This window comes from Balaenoptera ricei, chromosome 6, assembly GCF_028023285.1.
Source record: "Balaenoptera ricei isolate mBalRic1 chromosome 6, mBalRic1.hap2, whole genome shotgun sequence".
NCBI classification, from domain to species: domain Eukaryota; kingdom Metazoa; phylum Chordata; class Mammalia; order Artiodactyla; family Balaenopteridae; genus Balaenoptera; species Balaenoptera ricei.
The window spans coordinates 54357981-54365288 of record NC_082644.1 but is presented as its reverse complement, the minus strand read 5'-3'; positions in this window follow the sequence as shown (position 1 = coordinate 54365288).

Genomic DNA, 7308 nt, shown 5'->3' with positions numbered 1-7308 from the left:
CATTTTTTAAAATACTTTCCTTACTAACACCACTTTACTCTTCACAAAGTACTTTCATATGTTCCGCATTGTTTGAGCCTCACAACAATCTGGGAACTCAGTGCAATAGGGATTATTACTCCCATTTTAATAATGAGAAACAGTCTCAGAGACATTAGGTGATTTTGCCCACAGTCGTGACTGACTAAGTAGCAAGCTAGGTGAGACTAGATCTCGGGGACATAACCTGAGCTAGTTACCTAGTTGCTCTTTGCCTCAGTTCCTTCATTTAAAAACTGGAAATAATAACAGTCCTTCATGTTCTAGGTAAAGGGTGTATGGTTATTCCTTGTATGTACTAGTTTTTCAACTTTTCTGGGGCTTTAAATGTTTCAAAATAAAAGTTTGAGGATACTACCCAACAATGAGAGAGAATGAACAGACCTATAACTACACGCCATGTAAGTGAAAGAAGCTGCATACAAATAATACTGTACAAAACAAGCAAACTAAGCTCTGTTGTCAGAAGTAAGGCTTGGTAGTTGCTTTCAAGGGTGGGGAGGGCTAGTAACTGGATGGGACCACGAGGGGCCTTTTGTGTGCAGATAATTTTCTTGTTCTGGGTGCTAGTTACATGTGTCTGCTCTTCTTGTGAAAGTTCATTAAACTGTACACTTTATTTTTTATATGCATGCTATACTTCTCTTTTTAAAAGTTTTGAAAAGTTGAGAAGAGAAAAAAATAGTGGTGCTTACTTCATAAAGTTTTTGTGAGGAGTAAATGAATCAATACATTCAACAGAATAATGCCAGGCACATGGAAATGGTACCTATTGCTTGGTTTTTTTTGAATTTTTGAATTTTATTTTATTTATTTTTTATACAGCAGGTTCTTATTAGTTATCTATTTTATACACATCAATGTATACATGTCAATCCCAATCGCCCAATTCATCACACCACCAACACCCCCCCGCGGCTTTCCCCCCTTGGTGTCCATACGTTTGTTCTCTACATCTGTGTCTCTATTTCTGCCCTGCAAACCGGTTCATCTGTACCATTTTTCTACGTTCCACATATATGCGTTAATATACGATATTTGTTTTTCTCTTTCTGACTTAACTTCACTCTGTATGACAGTCTCTAGGCCCATCCACATCTCTACAAATGACCCAAGGAAATGGTAGCTATTATTAATGTTTTCTAACCACGCCCATAGCCTTTTTGCCCAAGAGAGCCTTGCTCACAGGGGAAGCAGAAGGGGCTCCAGGGGACGGGCCATATCCCAGGTCCCACCTGATCTTCCTTCCTGGACTACAAAGTATGAGAGACTCTGTTGACAGAGACACATTTCTTAGAGTTTGTAGCAACTCAACCTGGGTGTATAATTGATACAAAGTAATAGTAAAATAGCAAGAAAAAGAAAATCTGACTTCAAGTTCCCCCTTCTAGAGGTAGGGCAACTGCCTCCTTCCCCACCCCTATATTCTTTTTTCTTCCCTTCCACAAAAGCACTGTATGCTCCAGCTACACCCTCCTGTAGCCCTGCCTCCGTGCAGTGCTCGCTCCCTCACTGACCTCTCTCTCTGGACAAACCCTTGTTACCTCTGCCTGGAGTGCCTGCCCAACTGGCAAACTCTACTCACTCTGTACTACTCAGCTCTTCACTTCTGTGAGGCCCTCGGCTCCAAGATCACTAGTGAGTAGCAGGACTGGGCCTGCAACCAGGTATGTATGACTCTAGAGTCTACACTGTTTATTATTACTCGGTGTGTGCTCTTAGACAGTAAATACACTTGACCCTCAGTGCCTGTAAGATGAAGGAGTTAGATGATATCTAGGGTTCCTTCCAGCTGTATTATGTTAACCCAAAAAAATAACAATACCTTACCTTGTGTATAGCTTTACAATGTCCTTTTTTAAAAAATTTTATTTATTTTTGGCGGCGTTGGGTCTTTGTTGCTGTGTGCGGGCTTTCTCTAGTTGCAGCGAGCGGGGGCTACTCTTCATTGCGGTGTGCAGGCTTCTCATTGCGGTGGCTTCACTTGTTACGAAGCATGGGCTCTAGGCAGGCGGGCTTCAGTAGTTGTGGCACACAGGCTCAGTAGTTGTGGCTCGCGGGCTCTAGAGCGCAGGCTCAGTAGTTGTGGTGCACAGACTTAGTTGCTCCGCGGCATGTGGGATCTACCCGGACCAGGGCTCGAACCCGTGTACCCTGCAGGCAGATTCTTAACCACTGCGCCACCAGGGAAGCCCAGGAATCTTAATCTGGTTAGTTATATCCCTTGAGGAGGAACTAAGACTCTGTTTTATTGCTGAACTATTGTCATTACTTTTCTTGCTTAGCTGCTTTTTCTTTGTTTCTGTATTCTCTCATTTCCCTAATTAGCAACTGCTTTGCCTGCTCTCTGGAACTCAGGGAAGGCCTAGGAGACTAAAACCTTTTTTTTTACCAACAAGAAACGGGGGGAAAGGGAGGGGCTTTTGTACCTGGGAGGTCCCCACAGGGTCCTGCTCCATTTCATTCCCCCCTCTTCTTTGATACTTCTCAATCCTGAGGGGAACAGAGGCAGGACAAGGAAGGGAATACAGTTTTGGATAGAGAGGTTCATCATAAACTCGGGAGGGGAACTCGGTTTCATACCCAGAGATTCTGATTCACCTCATTTAGGAAATAGTCCAGAAATGTTTAAAAAGTAGCCCAGGTCATTCTGATGCAGGTAATCCAAGAACTATACTTTAAGAAAACTGCATTTGGGACTTCTTGGTGGTCCAGTGGTTAAGACTCTGTGCTTCCACTGCAGGGGCATGGGTTTGACCCCTGGTCGGGGAACTAAGATCCTGCATGCCTCTTGGTGCGGCCAAAAAAAAAAGAGAGAGAAAGAAAAAGAAAACTGCATTCAACTACAGTATTATATATAGAAGGGATAAACAACAAGATCCTACTGTATAGCACAGGGAGCTATGTTCAGTATCTTGTGATAAACCATAATGGAAAAGAATATGAAAAAGACTATATATATATATATATATATATATATATATATATATATATATAAATGAATCACTTTGAAGTACAATAAAAATTAACACAACATTGTACATCAGCTATACTTCAATAAAATAAATTTTTTAAAAAAGAAAACTGCATTCAAACCACACTCTTCTGAGAGACCAAGAGGCTGAGGGATCTGCCTAAGGCACCACAGCGGGCAGAATCGAAACTAGAATGTGAGGTGTCCGAGTCCATGACCTTTCCGCCATGTACATAAAAATACAACTCAACAATAAGTCCGTTTTATGAAATCATCTTGGCGTGAAGAATTGCCCTTTATCACATAGGTTTATTGATTTAAACTCTAACTCGAGCTTACTGGCCAGCCCCAACACTAAAAAGAAAGCCCATGCCCAACCTCAAGGCCTAATAACCCCAAGAACATATGATTTGGGGGTTGCTGGAGCATGGCAGTTTGCTTTGCAGGATGAGTGGTCTTTGTCCCTGGTAACCCAAGCAGCTCTGCTTGGAGGCCAGGTCCACTGTGTATCCAGATCGCAAACAGTCAGGGCCTGACCTTGGGGAAATAAAAGCAGGCAAAGTGTTTTCTGAGGGCCCCTCACCTACTCTTTCAGCCCCTTTTCTCCTCCTTTGAGAATCCTCCTTTCCCTAGGTGCTTTGAGTCTCCCTACTGCAGTATCCTCTCCCCAACACACTCCAATCCTAACAAGCCTGCGCTCTCAACTAAAAAAAAGTCAGATGCATTTCATAAATGAATTCAAACCCAAATGCTAAAGACTAGTTTATTAAGTGCCCTCCCTTAGGGGCATTTACAAGTTAATAAAAATCTATTTTTTTAACAATTTACGAAATATATTCTCATGTGAGGTAGGAAGGACATGCTATGCCTATTCTGTGTTCTGACTCAAAGTCACTTGTCCAAACCGCTTATTAGGTTTGTAAGCGGTAGAGTTAAGTCAAAGATCCTGTCTACAACCTTTCAGCTATATCATGCTATCTCTGAAGAATAAACGTCAAAGGTCCCTAGTAAGTGTTTGTTGAATGAATATTCAAATAAAGAGCAAGAGGGAATGAGGTAGTAAGAAAAGAAGAGGATAAAAAAAAAAAAAAGATCAGGGGCATTTCCTCAGGGGACTAGAAAGGAATTGTTCTCGGTAGATGGGAAAGAAGGCTTTGTGAAATTATGAAAGCCTGCCCCAAACAGACACACAGGCGCACACTGCCTTCCATACACTACCTATGTGTCAGTCCCCAGGCTTGATCAGTTCCCAAAAGACATCAGGCCTGTAGATAAAATGTTTATTTCTTTTTTGCTCTTTCTCAGGAATTAAGAATCATAGGTCATTTTAACTTTGGGCCACCAAGCCCAGATGATAACCCTAGAATTTTAGAGCAGGAAGAGATTCTACTGATTATCTAATCCAGTGGGTCTTTATGTTCATCTTCGTGGATGAAAATTGTTTGGGGCACAGATCTTCAAACAAGCACCTTCTCCTGGGATGGCTTCTTCAGCAGTTTTCTTGGAGGCAAAAGCTGTGGGCCAGCTACCCTTGGAAAGTGGTCCTTTGGGCCTGGCTTCATCTTTGAAAAGATGCCTGATCCTTCCATTTCTCTGAGCTCTCTATTGGCCGAGGGCAAGGTGAGAAGTAGGGGTAGGAGAGGAGTGATTTTTGTTTTTTGCTTAAGTATGTTAATTTTGGAAAAATGACTGAGCCAAAAGTTTTGGGAATGACAGCTATTATATTCACTCTCAACCTCCACATTCTAGCTCTGGAATTAGATTTGGCAAAGATGCTTTTTCTAGGTTGGCTTTTGACAGAGCCAATATTAGCAGTCCTTAATGACTCAACAAAAAACTGAGGAGGAAATTGTGGGAAACATGACTTTACGACAAAGGTCACTGCCATTTCGAGAATCCTCCCACTCTCTGAGCTGCAGAATGAAACCCTCAAGGTCAGTATCCATTTTGTCATCCAAGTATGAGTCATTCCTTTTATCTGAGCCAATTACCCAAAGTTCCACATTTGATTTAATATTTCATTAAAGAAAAATCCAAAAAGCTTCACTAAGTAAAGACAGGGTTACATCAGGATCCAAAGTTCAGCAGACATACACAGCCACACTACTATAAACATTATAAAATTCATAAAGAGTTCAGAATTGATCTTCTAAAATTTAAGACCATACTGACAGGAGTAGTCCTGATATTATTTTAACAGATCTGTATTTTTTCTATGTAGGTGTATTTATCTAACTTTCATTTTCATAAAAGTGGGTTTATATTACTAATATTATTCTGTAGCTTACTTTTTTCACTAAATATATCATGAACATTAAATATTCTGCAATTGGGGACTTCCCTGGCAGTCCAGTGGTTAAGACTCTGCGCTTCCACTGCAAGGGGCGTGGGTTCAATCCCTTGTCAGGGAACTAAGATCCCACATACTGCGTGGCCTAAAATAAATAAATAAATAAATAAATAAATATTCTACAATTGTGTGTGCAGGGTGGCTGTTTACCCAGTCACTCACATGACTCCAATCTAAGCAACATGACTTAGATTGGATATATCTCTGAAGACAAAATACTTACAAACACTCAAGGAGGAAATACAGAAACAACTTGGTTTGAAATTCGGAGGCTAGAAATGTCATAGCCCATTTGAGGATCAAACTAAAGCAGCGCTAATCAAAGTCCAAGGACTTTGCTCTGTGGATCAATATAAAGCTCTTTTTTAAAAACAAATTTCCTCAAAAAATGTAAGTAAAAAAGAATGCCATTTGACAGAATGTGTATTTAAATAAGCAAAACAAACTAATTTATTATCTCCTTCACAATCTGTATTAACAGAATGTATTTTCATACCTTCATAAAGAAACATCACAGCTCTATGTGTCTTTATACAGAAGATAAGGATTACAGATATCTAAAACCCTCAAGCTTGCCACCAGGATTGAATAAAAATAATTCATGGTCAAATGTTTTTGAAAAATACAGATGATAAAGCATTTCTGTGAAGAAAAAAGAAAAACATCATAGTTACCCCTAAGTTGAAATAAAAGGAGAAAGGAAAATTTTCTCATACAACTATACAATATCTATTTATTGAAAGCTTATTAAAGCAAAAAGATTTTAGAAGAAAATATGCCAAAATGTTATAGTTATCATTTGTAGGAGGATTACTGCTCATTTTTTTTTAGTGTTTACCTCTATTCTCTAAAATGAATATCTATTATTTGTGGCAGAAAAGGTCTTTTCATAAATAATCTTTTTATTAGGTTATACTTAATGCTCAAAAACAAAACAATTAGCCAGAGGAGTCACCAATGATTGCTAAATTTTACCTAGCAACTTGATTACAGAAAGCCAATAACTGAGTACGGCTTACTTGTTCTAGAAAATCCAACTGTGAGCATTTACACACATCGCTGAGTCAGGAACTCCCACAGCTCCTTGGAGATGGCCAGCTAGGGAGTTTCAAAATTACAAGTCTAATTCATAAACCAAGACATAGTCTCTCAAATGTTCTAGAAAAGTGTGGGAGCATAGGCTGAGCAGAGGCAGCTACAGTATCACAGGACCCATTCCTAGAGGACCCTTAGACCCCTACATCTACCTTTTCCAAGCAACATGTATCCCCAACTGCTCAGCACCAATCTCTGGAACTGCTTGGTGGGTGGTACATCCCTAAAGGCCCATGGTTTCATGTCAATGAGGGTGTCTAAGTTAAAACTGTGGGTTCCCAAACAACCATTTACAAAAGGACTTCTCCTCAAGCCATCACTCCAGGATGTCCTTGCTAGGGATCTAAGACATGGCCCCTTCCCTCACGTGCTCATAAGAACTTCAGGGATCCTTGGGTGGAAATCACATCTAGGCCACCATGTTCTTGACAGCTCTCCAACAGGTGAGCACATATGTGGCTCATAGCTCATAACCATTCCATTTATTCATTCATTCATTTATTCATTGGGATAATTCTGATTAGGGCATTCTGTGACTGAACTAAATTTTAACATATTCACGTTAAATAAATGATGTGGCTACCTAATTCATAACACAGTTTCCTATAAAAGATAAAAATCAGGAGCATTTCCCAGAAATGGAGCAGGGGCAATTTCATCACATTTATTCTGGCTGGCTGTCTCTCTCTTTTACATACATACACACAGCCTGGTTATGTATACCCCAAACTGTCAAGGAATGTCAGTTTGAAGTGGGTGCAATTTTTGTTTTTTGGTCAGAGATACTGTGTATTAAGACACAATCTTTCAGAGAAAGATAAATTCTGTATGGTATCACTTATATGTGGAA